The following is a 20370-nucleotide window of genomic DNA, read 5'->3' on the forward strand; positions in this document are numbered from 1 at the left end:
ATTAGGAAAAATCTCCTCACTGAACAGAACACATCTCTTGATGTATTTTAGAAACATGTAGATATGGTACTTAGGAACATGATTTATTAGTGGACTTGGCAGTGCTGGCTTCATGGTTGAACATTATGTTCTTAGAGGTCTTCTCCAACCAAAATGATTCTATGATTTTAGTACTTGTAGAGTAAAGTATTAGCTAAGAGGCATTCTGCTACAAATGTTAAAAACCCCCACAGTTGCAATGGGGAAACAATGAAGGACTTTATATATATATATATATATGTGTATATATATGTAAATATATATATGCCTTGTTCCGAAAGTGGCATGCTCTTTACAGAAATATTTTCAACTGACATTTAGATAAACTTTTTAAAATTTATATTTAATATGACAATAATATCAGCATTGAGAGGAAAAACAGACTAACAACAACATTCATGAACAAATTTGAGAATGAGATATTAGAATTCTAAAAAAAGTTACAGAATATAGAATAGAAAGATTAGTAAATTAAATTAATTCAACAACTACATGATTTGTTGTATGCAGTTTACATAGCTTGTTAGTAGGGGTGCTTTTTGCAATTATCAGGCAACACATGAAATGACAGCATTAGAAATGAGAAGCAGGCTCTTCACATGTAATGCCACAGTTGCTCCTGGTTTATCTGAGCTGTCATAAAGAATACGGGAAAAGTTTACTTGGAATAAGTATTTAAACTTCTCACAGTATGAGTGATGTCTCTATACTGAGAGTTTTCTTGCAGAAGCCCAGTTCTGCTGCTGCACAGAAGCCTACAGTGTTACACACCTTACCCTATGCCAATAAAGGCAGGAGAGGAAGGGAAATTAAAAATATTTTATGTCTCTATCAAGCATATCTTTATTTCAGTTCTATGGTATGGTCACATAAATATTTGAATAGATAGCTTTTAAGAAAAAAATGGTGTATTCTGTCAATAGGCATTTTAAAAATAGTTCATAAATCAATGTTTGTTTCTGTTTTCTCAGTGATGTTTTATGTTCACAGTAATAAGATACCATTTCCATCAGCATGGTGGAAAAATGAAAGATCCATCAAGTAGTTTTACACCATGAGATTGTCAATTTGTTGATTGTTTACTAGAGACCAGACCTTCACTGGCAAAAAGAATAGGACCAGTAAGCTGCACTGTTCTCTTTAGCTAATCTATCCAAGATGTATGAATTTACCAGTAATAAAAAACACAAAAGTAAATACTTTACTTTTAATGTTTTAATACTGAGTTTTTACTTTCCCTTTACATCAAGGGAGAGCATTCAGATTTATTGCCTGTTTTTTCCAGTGTACATCCCTTGAGTAAAGAATTCATTCCTGGCTATGAATGTGTCAAGTAACCAGTTTTTAAAAAGATGGAGCCTCATTTGACAAGGAAAAGTGTTTTCTTAAGATCAAGATTCCCACTGTGTCACTTCATATCTTATCACAGCATAAAAAATTAAAGGAAAAGAAATAAACAAATGGAAACAGCAACAACAAAAATCAAACAACTAACAACAAGCACATTTTGGGGCATTAGGTCTGGGTAAACAAGATCAGCTCAGCACAGTGTTTGTCTACACAGGAAAGAGCCCAACACAAATGTGACTTGCAAGCTATTTGTACTAAGAATAAATTGCCAACTGTTGATGTGGGTGGCATCCACTTCACAGTTAAGCAATCAATCACATAGACTTTTCATATCCCTTGTTTTTGCATTCCTGTAAATGTTCACATAGAAAACACAAAGATGTAAGGATTTTAATCCTAATATAGTTTTTCACAGTTACCATTTCACACTTCCATACTTATATAAAAGTTTATAGAGGGTACTTCTTAAAAGTATAAAAAGGAAGGAAAAGAAGTGTGTTGAGACTTGTGTCTAAATATGTATGTATGTATGTAAAGAATAGATACAATGGCTCAAAATAGGATGGAATGTAATTACAGGATTTTCATGCAGGAGTGATTGGGACTAAAATGAATGAACAGAGCTTGTGTATAAATTGAAATGCATTACTTGTTTGAGTGATTCATTCAGATTAGTGAACATCATTTTTGACATAATATAAAAAATCTTCAAAAACAAAAAAATGCATAGCAGTATTTCCCTCCTTGTTCAACTGCAGCAAATCCCCTTTGAACATACACTACTGTGGAAAAATTGAATCTATCCTTGGAGCTTGGGAATACTCTTTTCTGGCAGATACCTGAAGTTATGTCAAAGCTCTTTTATCTAGGACAGTGGTCACAGTAATATGGGGCCTCTGGGATAGAAGAAAGGAGAATGAAGGAGGAATTACAGAGCTCCATAAACCATTGCTTATTTTTGAAGTAAGCAAAAAATTTCACTTTTACACTTCCTTTGGATACGGTCTTCTTTTTTTCTCCCCTGTGACATTTTTCAAGACTATCTAATGTTGTCAGAATTTTTAAGTTGTTTTGACTCTGCTTATAGTCCATTCCTGGGATAGTAATGTACTGTCTACACAAGAGGAAACTACACCAAATGCACAAATAACATATTCAAAATTTTTATGCAAAGGTTTCTGAAATCTACTGTCTTTTTTGTGTTTTTCTGTCTGCTAAATTTGTACTTATTTGGATGTATTTTTGATCTGTATCAGGATATTTAACATATTTATTATATTAGAAATAATTTTACTGTTCTTAGTTTAGATAATCCAAGTGAGGTAGCTGTCCCTTTAAAACTAATCAAAGGTGGACTGGTGTATTTCCTTATTTAGCAATGAATTTAGACATGTACAATGTTAGTGGATCATATATTTAAACTATCCCCAAAAGTGGCACTTAAGGACCCAGCAGAAGAAATGAATCCATATTCTGTTCCTTGCCCTGCCTACCAAGATAAGGTATGGAGCAGTGGTATTTTATTTCTCTTTATTTAAGAGAGAGTGAACACTGAAGAACATCATGAAACCTGTCAATGGCGATCTATCTCATCAGTGGTATTATACAGAAATGACTGCAAGAAAATGGGTTCTGGCAAGAAGTAAAATTGTAGGGCCTGTTTAGAAGAAAGGAATGCAAAGAAGTCTGTGCTCAAATATTTTCTCTTTTGTACAACAGAATATTGGTCTTCACAGTGCCAATTAGATATCACTGTCTTAGCTTAGTTAACACACAAGGTAAGTTTATTTCAAGTGGCTTTGCAGCACTTTATATGCATAAGCAAAACTACATTTGGTTTGTGTAGCTTTCAGTCAAGATCTCCTACTGAAAATTACCAGTTTTTAACTTCATATGTTTATTCAAGTCAGATAATTCAGCAAACTAAAATGTTAAATAAAAACAGGTATTCTTTAGATAGTCTGTACCTTTGCTGTGAGGAGTTACAGCTAAAAATTATCTGCTTGAGTTCCATTTAGAAACAAGTGAAAAACAAAAAACCTTCCAACAATATTAAAAGTAAAATAGAAGTACAGCCATGTTCAAAATTTGCAGCTAAGTATCTAGGTGTCTAGCATAAGCCCCTCTGGGAGTCCAATAAAATTCTTTTCCGGGCTTTTAGACCATTTTTTTAAAAGACATAATAACAATCTGCTTCTGTTTACTCTAAAAACAACTATATTTACAAATCAATAGAGGAAAGGGACAAGGGATAATCCATACAATGTGTTTTGCACTGTGAAGCTTAGAGTCACTTTCAGGTAAATTTTGGCAAAGTGGTATGGAAAAGGAATCAGACATCTAATTTATACTAATATGATTGCTCATATCTGCAAAGCCAAAGCAGAAAAAACCCAGAGATACTTAATATGGTAATGAAATAACTGTGAAGATTTGTTTACTTGAAAAGACACTATGTGGGTGACTTTTTCTTTAAATCTGTTTACATGCGTGGTCAGTTCTACTGTTTCAAGTATATGTATTTCAATTATATTATATTTCCCTAATGCATCTAGGGAAAGCTACTTTACATAGAAATTACACCTCAGTTAAAAATTCCTTTGTGTGTTCCTGAATAAGAATTCCAATTATACCTTGGTTTCTCCTAGCATGCCATTTAAAAACCTTTTTGAAAGGCTTGCAGAAGAAAACTGACCTGTTTCCTTATGCTGTGAACATGTAGAGAATGGGTCAATTTACTTACATTCTAATCCTAAATGGAAGAAATTACTTCCATTGAAATCTAGTATAATTTGTTGCAGGCTTCCTGTTAGATAGCACTTTCTGAAGATGATAGAATACATTAATTGATTTTGTAGTTCAGTGACACTAGGTTAAGTGATTTTCTCAATCACACAGCTTGGCTTTGAGACTTGTTTCCATTTTTCTTCTTCTTCATTTGAAAGGTTTTTGTCAAATATGTGGGAGGCACTTGATAGGAGAAACATAGCATGCAAAACATAATTAGTATGATGAATGTATCTGCCAGTGCCTGCCTTTGGTTAACTTACTGGATTTTAGGGCAAAGACATTAGTGGCTTAGGAGAATAAGTAGAGGATAGATGAAAGAGAATAAAAAGAGTAAATAAAAATTATCTTCAGTACTAAGTGTTAGTTGGAAACTATCACTACAGTATTAAAAAATGAATGCCATTTCTTTCTAAGCAAATTCACTGTCAGCATTGTTTAGCAACCAGTGGCTGATATTGTGTGTTATCCAAATGATTCTTATGTAAGATCCAAGACCTGTTTAAGATGTTATGTTTTCTGTAAACAAATACCAAATTTTTCTTGTTCAAAAACTCAGTTCCAGTACCTTGTGGTCTAGTGGAGAATGAGTAAATTCATCCATCCATCATGAATCCCTTTTAATTTCTCCTTTTCTCTGACAAACATACAATAGCTACACTGTACAGAGCAGAGTTCTGTGAACTGATCTTGCTGGTTTAAAAAATCATCTTCTCTTGCTGTGTGTTTGACAGTTATCCAATACCTATGGTTTCTTCATCCCTGCCCTTATAATGGATGATAAAGAAAACATAATCTGCAGATGCAGTTCTCATAGGTGGGGGTGGTGAGGGAGGGAAGGGTGGGGTGAAGGGCAACACATTCATTTTCTTGTTAGCATACCTCCAGATTCTAATAAATAACATGGGAGCATTGCTAATAACAGAAAAAACCAAAAAAATCTTGATGGTTTTGACTAAGTACACATATATCACCAAGGAAAGTTAAAATGAAGCCAAATGTTGCTGAAATTAGACTTATATAATGGAATAAACAAGATTAAATGGCTTTGCAAGTCTGTACTCCCACTTGAAGCCTGTACATGGTTTAATTTCTACAGGCTGTATTTAGGCTGATCAGAGAAGAGTCTTTTCTTTTGCATTTGTAAAGCACTTCATGTCCAGTTCTGCAGTGAGCAGTAAGCTTATGCAGACCTTGAGTTTCCATTTGTTTCATTTTTTCCAGACTTATATAGCTGTACATCTATGCACTTATGCTGAAGTTATTCCTGATAGAATCACTTTGAAGGCTATTGCACCAACTTGGTTTTAACCGTGTCTTGGACCTCTGGCTTTGAAGTGTATTTCTTATCAGAGACAATAATAGGACCTAGCTGCAAAGCTAAGCTCTGGTTATAAATTTATATTTCTCCAATATTGCATGTTCCAGGGCAACTTCTATTATTTCTCACCTCTAGAAAAAAATATTTTGTACTGCCAATGTATTCCTAACTGGGGGTGCTGGTGGATGAGAATCTGGACATGAGCTGGCAGCATGCCCTTGCAGCCCAAAAAGCCAACCCTCCTTGTCCAGCAGGTGAAAGGAGGTGACAATGCTCCTCTGCTCTGCTCTGGTGAGATTCCAGCTGCTGTATTGCATCCAGCTCTGGCATACCCAGCACAGGAAGGACATGGGCGTGTTAAGATGAGTCCAAAGGAGGACCATCAGGATGATCAGAGCACTGGGGCAACTCTCCTATAAAGGAAGACTTAGATAGGGCTGTTTAGGCTGGAAAGGAGAAGACTCTAAGACAGCCTTACAGCAACCTTCCAGTATATAAACAAGGCTGATAAGAAAGAGAAACTTCTAAGCAGAAACTCTTTCAATCCAACAAGTGGCAATGATTTTAAATTGAAAGAGGGTAGATATGGGCTGGATATAAGGGAGAAATTTTGTACAGTGAGAGTGCGGAAACACTGGAAAATGTTGCCCAGAGAGGTGGTGAGTGCTCTGCCTTTGGAAACATTTACGGTTAGTTTGGGCAGGACTCTGAACAGACTGATCTGTTTTAAAATCTCCAGCTCATTGCAGAGAGATTGGACTATATGATTTATAAATATCACTTCCAACCCAAATGTGTCAATGATTCTACTGTTTTAACAAACCATTTAAAAGCTAAGCAAAACTCGCAATCAGCACACTTGAGTGTCAGAAATGGCTTATTAAAAAATACTATGGTTGGTAACAAAAATTATTATAATTATAAGATGGGGAAGGGTGAGTAGAAGTGGAAGTGATAGGAATGACAAATCTAAGCAAATGTGTCAGCACAGATAAAATCACCTGTTGTTATGCAGTAGGAGATTTAGCTGTGATCTGTAGAGAGCAAGTTTATATAAGCAGCTCCTTCTCAGGACACCACTCAAGAAGGAAGTATGACAGATTGCTAGGGGCTATGCTATCAAAGGCTTTTAACAAAAAATAACTTGAACAATATAAAGTTATTCTACCACATTCTAGGCAGTCAGCCTGAAAGACAGGCATGACAATTGAACAGTTTTTCAAGGCTGCATGCTATATTCTGTACTAGATATAAAAAAAACTGTACACTTTCCAACAGTCACCTCTGGCAGAATATTGCAATAGTCAAGCATTTTAGTTACACTGGCACTTCTTTTTTTTTCCCCCCACAAAGCCATCAAGATGTAAAAATAAGAATTTTGTGAAAGAAAAAATCCCTTTCAAGCTTTTGGGTATATACAATTTTCCGTCACAGTTGACAATGATTAGGTTAGAAGATATGTTTTTGGTTTTTTAATCCTGGATAACTGAAATCAAAACATTTCATACAGTTACAGAATCACAGAATCACAGAATTAACTATGTTTGAAAAAAACTTTGAGATGATTGAGTCCAGCCAATGACCTAACACTACCTTGTCCACTAGACCATGGCACCAAGTGCCATGTCTAGGCTTTTGGCACTAAGTGCCATGTCTAATCTTTTCTTAAACACCTCCAGAAGCAATGACTCCACCACCTCCCTGGGCAGCCCACTCCAATGTCCAATCACTCTTTCTGTGAATAATTTGGTTTATTTTTTAAATTTTTTTAAGGTCTTTGTAATATTTTATTTTTATGTTCGTAAGTGGGAATCCAATTTAATTTTTAAAAAAGACATAATAGGAACATCTTCAATATTAGTCATCTTTGGTTTTTTTTTTTTTCTTCTCATAAAGATTCATGAAGCTGTTTTATTTTTCATTCTGACTGTAAATGGGGAAATATTTTGCTGTTTCAAACTTTGACAGACATTGAAAAATATTTTTAAAATATACTTGATATATATCAGACAGGACATCAAGAATCTTAGCCAGACACTTTTTTTCCTATATTTCTTCAATGTCCACAAAGGATTAGTTGTCAGTAACTGAAGTATGCATTATGATGTTTTTGCAAATTCTGACATATCTACCTAATGGCTTCATGCAAACATATTTGCATAGCTGAGAAGTAATATAAAGGTTTTACAAGAAAGGAGGATTGAAAGTCCTCCGAATCTGGGAGCAAACTTTTTTTTCCTACTGAGCAGAAAATAATGAAATTGAATAGAAGGCAGCTTCATTTGTAATTATGGTTTAAGGAAGAACCTGCTTTCAGGTAGTTGTAGATAGAGATGAGGGCTCCCCTTAGACTCCTTTTCTCCAGGCTGAACAAGCCCAGATGCCTCAGCTGCTCCTCCTATGACTCACACTCCAGACCCTTCACCAGCTCCATTGCCCTTCTCTGGATATGCTGCAATGTCCTTCTTGCCGTGAGGGGCCCAGAGCTGGACAGAGGATTTGATGTGTGTATTCCCCAGTGATGAGTACAGAGGGACAATCACTGCCCTGGTGCTGCTGGCCATACTACTGCTTATACAGAGCAGGATGTCATTGGCCCTCTTGGCCACCTGGGCACACACTGGCTCATGTTCAGCTGGCTATCAACCAGCACCCCTGGTTCTTTTCCTACAGGCAGCAGAAACCATATTATGAAAAAAGGGAGTAAAGGCTACAGTCATTAAAAACCTTTTTTTTTTTCATTCTTTAACTTTTAACAAATTGCTTTAGAAGGCATGAATTAAGATTTCTGCCTAAAATTTTGAGTGTTTCATCTGCTGTGATATCCCTTGCAAAATAATAATTAGGATGTTTTGCGCATGATTTATTGGATCCTCAGAAATTTGGAGGAATCTGTAAATCCCCTAGTGTTAAAGAAGCTTAAGTAATTGTTGTCTCTGGGAAAGCTTCAGAGGAATCATGCCTTTGGGGATTTCTTACTACTTATTATTTTGGACATACAGAAAGTTGAGTGCTACCGCTTTGTTTCTTCATAAGTGTATATGTCAAGATATTTCACTTCCATTTCATGTTTTAAATCACTGCAGAGATGAATGGAGATAATGGCACAAAGCCATAATTGTGCATGAAACAAATGATTTTCATTTCTAGTTGACTTTCTTATTCATTTATTCATACAAAATAGATTATGGTTTATACCTCTTGCATTAAGGGTCTAGAAATGTAGCAGAAAATAAAACCTTTGCATTTCAGCTGGTTCTCAGGGATGAGAGAGGCTGTATGAAGCTGCACTTAGTTTCTGATTACACCCAATCTCGTACTGTAAGTCTCCTGGAGATCAGTCAGAGCTTTCACAACCACGGATTCACAAATACCACAATTTTGTCACTATAGGTGTGGTTGTATACAATAGGAACTCGTGTATATAGGAACTTGTGCAATAACAGATTCACAAATAATGTAGTTTGCCAATCTGATGCCAAAGGTCTGTCCAGGTTCAATGAGAACTTACAGAATCCAGGTTCACAAATGCTGCAGTCTATTGAAGCAACAGAATGGCAGGTCGAGGATTGCTGGTGATGAATGCAGTAACTACAGAGAATGCAGTAACTACAGAGTTATATGTTTTGAGACAAAGTATAGTAACAGATCTATTAGCACTATACATATATATTTATATATATATATATATATATATATATATATGTATGTAACAACTATTCCTGTGTCTGTTCCAATGCAGTTGGAGGCACAAAGCTCACCTAAAGTTGTCATTTTAGAAAATGGGGAGAGATGGAGTTCATCAATTCATACTGATCCAGCAGAAATATTATTTTTCCCCTTCTCTGTCTTTTTACCCCAAATTCCTTCTTTTATATTATAATTTTTGGCCTTTCCCAAAGGGATGGAATGATCACATGCTGTAGGTGGGGTTTTGGTGACTGTGACTTATACATGTAAGGCATGTTCTCTTTTCTCTTCATTTGCATTCTTAGGAGTGTGAAAGTTAATTTCTAAATAGGGTTTAATGAGGGTCTTTATTACTTGCTTATTTACTTTCAGTCAGAATTTTCAGTTCATACAAAGGTAAAACAAACACACTGGTCCTCCTCCACCTGCTGAAGCAGCAGTAAAGGCTCTCTGACCTTCTCCAGCGTGTCTCTGTGAGCATCCTAATCTCCTTGAAGGACCAGATTTAGAAGTTTTCCTGTGCCCCATGAGGGGCAGTGAGGCTGATGGCTAGCACAGGTATGTGGGTGCTCTGCTGTGCCTCACTGAGAGGCTTTTAGGCCTCTTCTTCACCCCAGATATCCTTCCAACATTAGGCATGGCCCGAGCCTAGTGTGAGACCACCAAGGGGCCCAGCTCATGTTTTTTCCTGCAAAGACTCATCAGTTCTTCACTAACTTAAAGCAATTCCATAGCAACTCTGACAACTTTCCACAAAACCAGAGAAAACATATCATTTAGACTTGAAACATGTGATGACGCCTCCTTCGCTTCCCTTCAAAATTCCTTCTGAAGTCAGTTTATTTAACCAGAATCTGATTGCATTCTTTAGGCTTTGCAAATACTCTGTTGTTGTCAAGCAATATTATGTCAGCTGATCAGGAAATACATACACTAAACACAAACACTGCATTGAAGTAGAGGAATATAAGTGATGGCTGAAAACTCATTTTCCTTCCGGTGTTTTGCCATTTGACAGGTTTGCAGCTGTGTGTACTTGTTTGAATTATTTCTGCATTACTATAAGCATCTCAGTCTTTTAAGTGGGGAATGCACCTAATGGTCTGGAAAATTATTTCAATGTTGCTCAAAAGCTGTATGTGACACCGTAGTTAGTGTATGGTGCAGTAATTTCTTGGCAGCTAACACCACCATGAATGGGGTGAAATATAGTTATAGATAGTAAATTGTGAAAAAACATATAAAAATAGCTTTTCTTCTCATTAAATAACTTTTTAAAAAGAGGGTAATACTATCTAATGATAGTATGCTTATATATCGATTTTTTTAGCAAGGTATTTATCTTAAACTTAATTATCTTTCTGAATCTCACTTTAATAAAATTGAAAATAAAAAATTCAAAAAACATCACACAAAATATATCTATAGTCAGTGATGTGTGTTTTAACCCATCTATATCTCACTGAATTTCAGTTTCAAGGAAAATAGAACAAGAGACAATGAACTTGTACTGTAACTTGTACTAGACATGTTAAGGCTAGTCATTAGGAAAAATTATAATGGGATTTTTAAAGCACTGGAATGCATTGGCTGTTAAGAAATGCCAATTTTCTTAAAAGATGTCTTTAAAACATGTTAGATCAACATGTGCCAATAATAGTTCAAACACAGCTGATCCTTCCTTAGGAGAGGAAGTCCTGTTTCTCTGTGATTGTTTTACTTTATACTTGGGCAGATACACTTATAGAAGTAAGATTTAATACTTCAAAATGGTATCCTTGTAGAGTGCATTCCTGTAGAAATTAAAGATTAATTCAGGCTGGTAATTATATTGGAGAGGGAATGTTATAGACTATAATAATTTCATTGCTTCCACAGTGATTTTCACAGTAAAATGATTATTTCTCATCTCAGAGGAAAAGTGAAACTTATTTTGTTTGGGGTTTCTTTTCTGGGAAAATGTAACTGTTTCATTAAAAATGTGAAATTCAAACTTTTCTTTTTTTTTTAAGTCTATAACATATCAGAAGAAAATCAACCAAGAACAATTAAGGAGCCTAATGAATATTCTCTCAAGATGCAAGAATTAGCCTAGCCTGGAAAGAAGCTACTTGCTCCTGAGCTATTATTAACGAATGGGCTGAATAGATTTCTGGAAAAAGCAGTTAAAGAACAAAACACAGATATACTAGGAGGCAGTAAACACAGATCTCACTCATTGGAGGGAGGAGTCTCCTGTTTCTATCTCGTACTTTCAGAAGTATATATTCATCTGTATTAGACACCTATGTGTATACAAACTGCAGTTGCTCTGTGCATTGTCAGTAAATTCTTCACTTTCAGGATGCACCAAACCGTGGAGCATCTAATTTAATTTACAGTGGAAGATCTCTTTACTCCCTGGGTGTAGACACTGGCTGTGTAGGTGCTTATTACCTATTTAGTACCTCAACAGTAAATCTAAACTGGAATATATTTTACTGAAGCCATCAGCTAGTTAGATTTGCTGTGTATAGGAAAAATGCACGGAATTCTTAAAGCCTGTCAGGATAAAGTTTTGGACAGGTTATACAGAATGTACCTTGGAAAAAAAACCCAGGATGGATAAAAACACTGGTTAGAAATTGGCTTTTTTTTTGGTCTAAGTTTTTAGTATAGTTTTCCAACATTGTTTACAGTGTAAGATTCTAATTTATGTAAATCTGAACATTAGAGGCTAGGTTGTCACATGATAAACGTATTCTTTTCATAACCTTAATTTCCCCAGTTCAAAAGGAGGGAGGAAAGGATTGAACACTATGCAGGTACACACACATGCATATACAGCATGAAAGGAGCCTGAAATATCCTTCTTTTGTTTTCTTTCTTTCTTCCTTTTTATTTGAGTCCTTGTTGGATAAGTCATTGACAACTCTTGCATTTCTATGCTAGAGCAAATATTCTCTTTGATAATAAAAGCTTATTGTATTAAACTCATTTTCTTGTCCATAAACAGAGAAGCGGGGCAGAGAAGTGGGGACATCACCACACTGCAAACTAAGGTAGCCACAGGGGAAAAAAACCAACCAAACAAACAAAAAAAACCCAAACAAAAACAAAACAAAAAAACCCCCAAAAAAACAAAACAGAAAAAACACTCCTTTTAACAATACAGAAATACTCACAGCTGATGGTGAAGTGCAGTGTTTAAACTTTAATAAGAGTTCTTATGTGAAAAAAATCTATACTAAAATGTTTAGAATATTTCAGGAGATTTCTTGAAATGTGATGTGTTCCTAAACAAGCTCACTTCAATTGACAATCAAGAATTGTTCAGTGTAAAGCTGAAGGATGCTAAAAATTTTTGGAAATTCATGTGCATTTTCATAAGCACCTTTAGAACATCAGGAATCATCATTTGGTTTGAATTGCTCATTAAAATATCTGTATAGTATATTATATTTGTTTGTTTTCCATTTTGCACCACGAAAAAGAGACCATATTTCCTCCATAGAAAGTGTAGCCTTAATAATGCTACAATACAAAAAAGGCACAAATACAAAAAAGCATTGTGTAGCTTTCAGACTTCATAATTGCAGGGCTGGCATTTAAAAAAAAAATGAAACACATTTTAAAGTATGAGAAAAGGTTAAGTTCTTCATATATTTTCTCACTGTTTGCTCAATATGTCCCTTCGAATATAGTGTTCACTAAATTCAGTAAACAGATATATAATTATCAAGATATCCTTTGTGCCATTATTAAGTATGAATTTAATTCATACATCCTTGGTGTGACAAGTCAGTCTTTTCATATGCCTGTATAATAACTATAGTCTTAGAAAAGAGAAGAAAAAATTCCATTTTGACAGATTTATGAGAATTTATAGTGTTTATGCAGGACTGTCATACACAGACATATCTTCTGTCCTTTGCTAGAAATAGCTTTCAAAAATGTATTTAAAAAAACTTATGTGGAACTGAAATGACTTCAAAAAATGTTCCCTATGTGCTGGATTTGTAAAGCTCAAATAACTAGTGAGAACTTGTAAAAGGCACAGAGCTGCAACCATAGAGAGTGCAAGGGAAGATATTGTGTGCCTCTGGACACTCAAGTACAGCATTTTTCCTGAAATCAAAATGGAACAGTAATCTGTGTTTGAATTATATACATACAATATGCAACAGTCATAGTCTGAGCAGCACCTTTCTAAAACTTGAAAATATGAAGGGAGTATTGCTACAGGTGAAAGATGCTGCTCTGGAGCCAGCTGGCCTGGACTGTTTGTTAATCATCCTGAAATATTTGCTATGCATCATGATATGTATTGCACATAAAAATTGGAAGGGTGTGCCTAAGTAGTCAGTTCATTTACTGGTCTGTGAAGCCCTGGGTTTGTTGTGGACATGCATTTATTTCCATGGACATGGGAGTTCCTGGTTTTGATTGTCACCTGGCACTGATAGGGAAGATGAACTGACTGACAAATTATAGACCAACATTGGACTGCTGGAGCTTTGGCCTTAAATGTTCTGCTATTTGGTCAATATCACTTTGGCAGTCATAAATTTTCAGTAGTTTATAAGCAGCAGTATTAGACAGGACATAATCAATGATCAAACCTCTCTTTCTCCCTAACCTAATTGCTGTCCCCTTCTTTACAGAAAGACTGAATCTTTTTTATTCTTCTGCAAATCAGTTTTATAGATACAAGAAATTAAAGATGAAGAAAATTATTTGAAATTTCATTGTCCAGGGTTAGGGCTGATTTTTCAGAGACAAGTGCGCACACTTAATTGCAGGCCATGTTTTCAAATAACCATTTAAGGCATTTACAGCTGAAAATTGCACCTTTTATCTATATTATTTTGCTATTGTTTAAAAAAAAAAATCTTGCTAAAGCTTTATTTTTTTTCAGAATTAGAACAAAAATAATAGATGTAATGCGCTGAGAAAACTTTTAGAAACCTCAAATATCTTGTCCTGAAAAAAAAAGAATTTGTTACAGGCAGAGAAATATAGTAATGTCTTTTCCAAACTATGCATATATAGGGCATTAAATTATTTTAAGATCCTGAGGATATGTGTGTCATTTCCTTTGACAAATGAAATCTTTAGAAAAGGGTACTATAAGTCTGTTCTTCAATCTTTCTGTAAATGACTTCTGTAACACATTTCACAAAAAACCCTGATGTGATATTGTATGACTGTTATGGATCACCATAAGAAAGTTTTCTGCATGCCAAAATATAATTTTAAGGTTTACTTTTTTGTCTCCTGAAAATCAGAATGCGACTTTTTGTTATGTCTTTGGAAGTATTTAAAATAATTTGTTAGGATAGTATATCCTCTGGGGTCAAGCTGTAGATTTTCCCATATACAGGAGAATGTTTGTCACAAAAAAAAAAAAAAAAAATATAAGCAAGAGTTTCTAAACAAAATTAAGGCATAATCGTTGACACAAATGGGCAATGTCTACTTATGCTAAAACAGCTACCATGCACCATTTTCACATAATGGACAATTATATATTAGAAGTTTTCTTACAGAAACAGTAGAGCTACTTAAATATAGCAGAAAAATATCTACAACATTTGTACAAATGTGAAATTCCTTAAAGTACTCATGCTCCATTGTAATTTTCAGTTTCCTGAGTTGCCACAACTAATTTTTGCAAATAACTGTCCTAGATTCAGGAAATACATGGTTCTCTGTAGTTGTCTCTTGATTTAGATTTGTTTAATTATCAATATTTGATTGAATTTAAAATAGCTGAGTTTCAGGAAGTCAGAATTTTATTTCACACTCACACTGTTTGTTTACTTAAATATTTTCTCAAAAGTTACAGTTCTAAATTTTTCCATTTGTTCAATTTCATTGGTAGAAGTACACAAGTCACAAAGCTTCTTTCTGTAATTATTGCATGCTGTATTGGAGCATCACTGTGACCCTGTACCAGTTCATGTGCTTCACTTGCATGCTGAACTTTCTCCAGTAAGACAAGATGGTAAAAGACTCTGGAGAGTCTAATGTAAGATGGAAAGTAGAGGTAGAGAGATTTTAATTTAATTGCCTGCTCCTAAGAGGAAGCAAATAGCCCAAATACTGCTGTCTCTGTATCCTGTTCTTGATCTCAAAACATTGATTCAAATAGGTATTTTGTTCTTTACCTGTGATTTTATTAATATTATGATAGAAATAACACATCATTATTATGCAGATTCTCTGGAACTGTAAGAGCAACCTTGCTCATAGAAGACACTCTTCCCTAATATGAGCTTCCATCACCAGTAACACCTGTAGAGCAAAAACTCATCAACTAGATTACTGGATTTACAGCTTAGTCCCAATCATATTAAGAAGCTTTTTTTTGCCTAAAATAACAGATAAGATTCTTTACTGGTGCCAATCAGCATAACTTCATTACCTTGTTATGAAGTATCTGGATTTATCAAAACTGACAATATGAGGTCCTGCTCACCCTCATTGGGTATGTACTTTAAGAAGGTCTTAAGGATGGACAGGAAAAGTATTTGGCAGTTCCAAACATGGCAGGTGCAATATCTGCAGTTGAAAACCTCCTGCCCACTCTGTTTGGGGCTCCCCATTCATCCTGGTACCCTGGATATTTACTTTTTATTCTAGTACATGAAATAAATTTTTTTCAATTACATATCAGATATGTAGGTATCTTATGCTTATCTATGTAGATTTCTTATGCTGTTTTATATTATTTCAGGTCATTCTAGAGATTTAGAAAATAGAGCAACACCTACAGAGAAATGCTTATTATAGTAGATTCAGTTTAGAGGATAGACATACAGACATATATAAAGAAAACGCTGGGTAAAAATGTCCCTGTGTTTCACTCAATTAAATAAGAATGCTGGAAAGAATTCAGAATGAAAATTTGTATACTGCTCTGAATTGCTGTTTCATTTTGTCATAGAATTAGAAACAGGGTATTTTTATATATCCTGTGGAGTGGTGTTAAGAACAATTAGGCCAGGAATAATAATTTAGCTTGACAATAGGTAGTTAAAAACAGAGAGTGATTTGATATTAAATAAACAGCCTTCTTCAAGAACTTTAAAAAATAATCTTACTCCTCATAAATGTTAGTAGAGTAGGGAATCAGGGTTTTTTTATTATTTTTCATTTATATTTAAAAACAGTAATATATTAATTTAAGGTCAGCCACGCTAAGGAATATGGCTTTGCTTTTTGTAATTGAGAGTTTATTTTGTAATGATTAGTTTACAAGTACATTTGAATAAGTTTCAATGAATCTTCATGCAATTATTTAGAACATGCACTTAGAGTAATCATTGACCTTTTGTACCAAACTGTAAATCAAGGTAGGCCTACTATCTGTGTTGTCCTACTCTGAATTTTTTATATGAAATGGAGAAATTGAAAATAATTTAATAAAAATTTATTTGCTTTGGAAAGGACAGACTGAGGCTATTGAGGTCCACTTTTAAAAATTATTCCAGGTCCTCAGAAGGCAAGAAATTTCACAACATAGAACCCCAAGGGAGGAAGAAACCTGTTTGACACTGCTACTGATCTGTTTTCTTGCACTTTGTGTATTAAGCTTGTTGATGACTGAGCAAGTAAATTGAGTCTTAAGTTGGTAGGTTTTGTTCTTTTCTCATAGAGAAAATTAAACCTGAAGGTACAAAACAAAGACTGGTGTATTTTTTAGAAAATTGAAATGAGAATGGTAAGTAGAAACAAGAAAAGGAAAGAAGATTTTTTTTCCTTGCCTATTTTTTACAGAATCCAGCCTGGAAGTTTGCAATATATGGTGCTTGAAATTATGGTACTTGTGATTGGATTAATGAAGTTGTATAACTTCTCTCAGTCTGGGTGACAAAATCATGACTTTTCCAGGACAAATAAAAAAATATATGCAGAGTTATTTGTAAGTCTTCCTCCAGTAAGAGTTTCTCAGTCAGAGCTAGTATTTACAATTTTTTTATTTTTCTAAATTCAGAATAATTTGAAATGCAGACAATGCTTGTTTCAAGAGGTGTTCAATACTAATATGTACAGCAGAAGTCGAGCACTTTTTTTTTTTGTTGAATAATGAATTGACTCAAATTAGAAAGAGAAACAGCTGTATAAAATTGATTTGTGTCATATTTTATGTTCTGTGTGACCTTATTGTGAAATTTTTTAACTTATTGTGTGACAGTACCTCTTTTCGATGAGTTACACCAGTAATTCAGTAATCCAGTAATCATTTTCTTGATAGCAGTGTACTGTAACAAATGAACAACAAAGACTGCTGTTTTCAGCCAATTGTAAGATTTATTGTACTTCCAGGTAGAGATTTATCTTTTCTCTGACTAGATCGATCTGACTTCAGGTCAATAATTCCTGATTGAATCTCTACAGAAGTCAATAGCTACCTATTATGTCACCTAATACACAAAGATTTTGTGGATGTCAGGTCTGTGGAAGAAAATAACATTTGTGAACATGTTTCACATCCTTTATGAGATTCCTTTAAATTTTATTTATATATCACAATTACTTTTGTATCCATAAGCAAATTCTGAAAATTGTGGTTCACCTAAGGCTACCACAGACACATTTTCAGCATTCAAAAATATCTATGTGTTATCTGCCATGGTTCCTTGGTCAGCCTTCTGTTTATCCAGAGTACAGTTCTTAGATATTTTTTCTCTTATGCATAGTTTGAACTAATATTTTTATTGCGTGAATAGATAAGGATTTTTATACAAGTATGGAAGCTTCAAATAATTTCTAAATTTTTTTGGTCGTTAATTTTGCTTTTCAAGAGAACATTATGACAATATTTTTTTCATAGATATAGAAAAAAATAGAATTTTTCTTTCAAGGACCTCTAAGGAAACCAATTACTCATATTTTAAGGCAGATGTTGTATCATATATACATATTTACACTCTGATGCACTAAATCTAGCACTTCCCACAATTAAGAATTGGTTTTTTTATTAATGGAATTCTGCTGGTTATTGAATTTATTAAAGTTTTTCTTTGGAAAGGTATTAGCTTGCATGGCCACTGTCATAGGACATTAGCTGCATGGCTTTCCTTGTAATCCAGGTACCTGGGATAGATGGAAAAATGATTCACATTCGTGTATTGACACCAGTCTCAATGTAATTCGTTCACACTCTGCAAATAAGCATGCTGAAGTGCTCAGTAAGGTTGCACCCTAAGTGACTTATAAAAATTATATGTTATGCCATACTGCTCTACTGCTGTCCTCAATATATTATGCAAAGGTCAGTGAAGCACTGCAGCTCAGTAGAATGCTCCGTGGGTGTGTGAGGAGAGAGCATCACAGGGAGAAAAGAACACAACCTATGTGTAAATGCTTGTGTTGGCTAAGCAGGTTTCCTTACTAATAGATAATCTGAATTGTATGTCTTGACCTCATCAGTCAGTTGTAATCAAATTATTCAACAGAAAAAAAATCCAGATGTGGAATCTTTTCAGGACTGTATGTTGAATTCAGGTTTTTTTTTTTTTATTAGCTGGACACTATTTTGAACCTCTTAGAAAGGGGGGATTTATGCTTATAGTCATTGTCTCTCTTCTTGACCTCTTATCAAGGTGATCTACTTTGAAAAAAAGCCAAAATATAATTTGAAATCATGGGCAATTATGTTAATTATCTCCAATTATTTAGATATATTATTATGTACTTATTAAAGACAAAAAATTTAATTTTCATTAAAGCAAATTAATTTACTAATAGTAGATGGGAAATATGAAGTAAAGTCTGTGGCTTCATCTTTATTTTGTTTCATTATGAAGGAAGTAATAAGGAGTTTTGGATTATTACTGGAATATTAGCAGCTTTAATCTTCATCTGCATCTTCCTTTGTAATTTTCATTCAAGCTGTAGATTAAATATATGTTTGTGTAAGCCAGAAGATGTGTGACATTACAGAAGAAATGCTCAATATTAGCAGTCTAGCAGTCTATTCTATTTCAAGAGAGCAGGATTTCCATGTTTGTGAATATAAGTAGTTAGTTTTCTGGTTCTTTTAAGCTCTTTCATGTCAAATGTGATTTCCTTTGAGAAGACTCATGTACTAATTCCAATCTGCTGTGTTCAGAGGTTACGGAATGCATCCCCTTTTTACCTAATTGCTTTGTTCGTCACGTGTCATTAGGTTGTTCCTTCTCACAAAGGATTAAATATACCTGTAAGAAGTTTATATCTGAGGAAATTGCACTGAATGAGTAATTTAATCTCTTCCAGCATTCTTTGCCCTTGCCTCCACAGTGATATCATTTGCTTGGTTCCTCTGCTTGCATATCTGAGAAGTAAACTGTTGTGGAGAATGCCTCAATATCTAAATGGCATTAAGATAAATGTTAATCATGTATATCTGTACCTAGGTAGGTTCCACAGCTATCTTGGCCTAACATTTCATTCTGTTATACAATCAGCCATCACTTGTTACCATCTTTGAGCAAACAATTATTCTGTTCCCTGTCCCTTGAGGTTCAGGTTCTTCTTTGCTTTTTTAAGTACATTTTTAATTTAATTCTCAAAAAACCCCATTTTCAACAGAGAAGTAGCATCATACTTTATGCAGGCTTTGTTTCAGACACATGCCTACTACATTAGCAGGAACACATCAGAGTTTGAGCATCATATTGGTTAAGGTGGAGGATCTGACCATTTGTCCCTTTTGGCTCCCAGCCACGTTTCTTCAGAACTACAGAAATGCCAATAATTTGGGTTCTAATTCCAAAGAACACATGAATCTGTGCAAAATCACCAAGATGTTTTCTATGAAAATATAATTATTAAATCATGCACAATTATGCAGAGAATTAATATATAGTGTCAGGTTACCAAGACACATGAATGTTTTTATTCTAAGTTTGTCTTTAGGCTTTCTTCTGCTTCTCCATACCACATCTTCAGCAATTTTGTTGGAAAAAATGTCTGTTCAAAAATAGAAAAACAATTTTAAAAGAGGTCAAAACCACTCAGGTAGGAGATTTGCTTGAAAGAATGCTTAACTGTATTTTTGTATCTGAAAAATCATAGGAAATTATGTGCAATTTGTACTTCAAAAGAAACTACTTGCAAATTTTCAGGACTTAGCATATTGATAAATAGTTTCTGAGGAAATAAATATTTCTGGAGCCTTTTCAGAATCTGCACATGAAAAAACATGGCAGAAT

At 34.4% G+C, this 20370-nt stretch overlaps 1 protein-coding gene across 14 annotated transcripts in view; it reads left to right on the forward strand.

Annotated features, from left to right (window-relative positions):
- Positions 1 to 20370, forward strand: part of CDH18 (cadherin 18) — a 494422-nt gene that overhangs the window by 401880 nt on the left and 72172 nt on the right. The window lies entirely within an intron of this gene.

This window comes from Agelaius tricolor, unplaced genomic scaffold (assembly GCF_023055355.1).
Source record: "Agelaius tricolor isolate 1412-34295 unplaced genomic scaffold, bAgeTri1.0.p SCAF_2, whole genome shotgun sequence".
NCBI classification, from domain to species: domain Eukaryota; kingdom Metazoa; phylum Chordata; class Aves; order Passeriformes; family Icteridae; genus Agelaius; species Agelaius tricolor.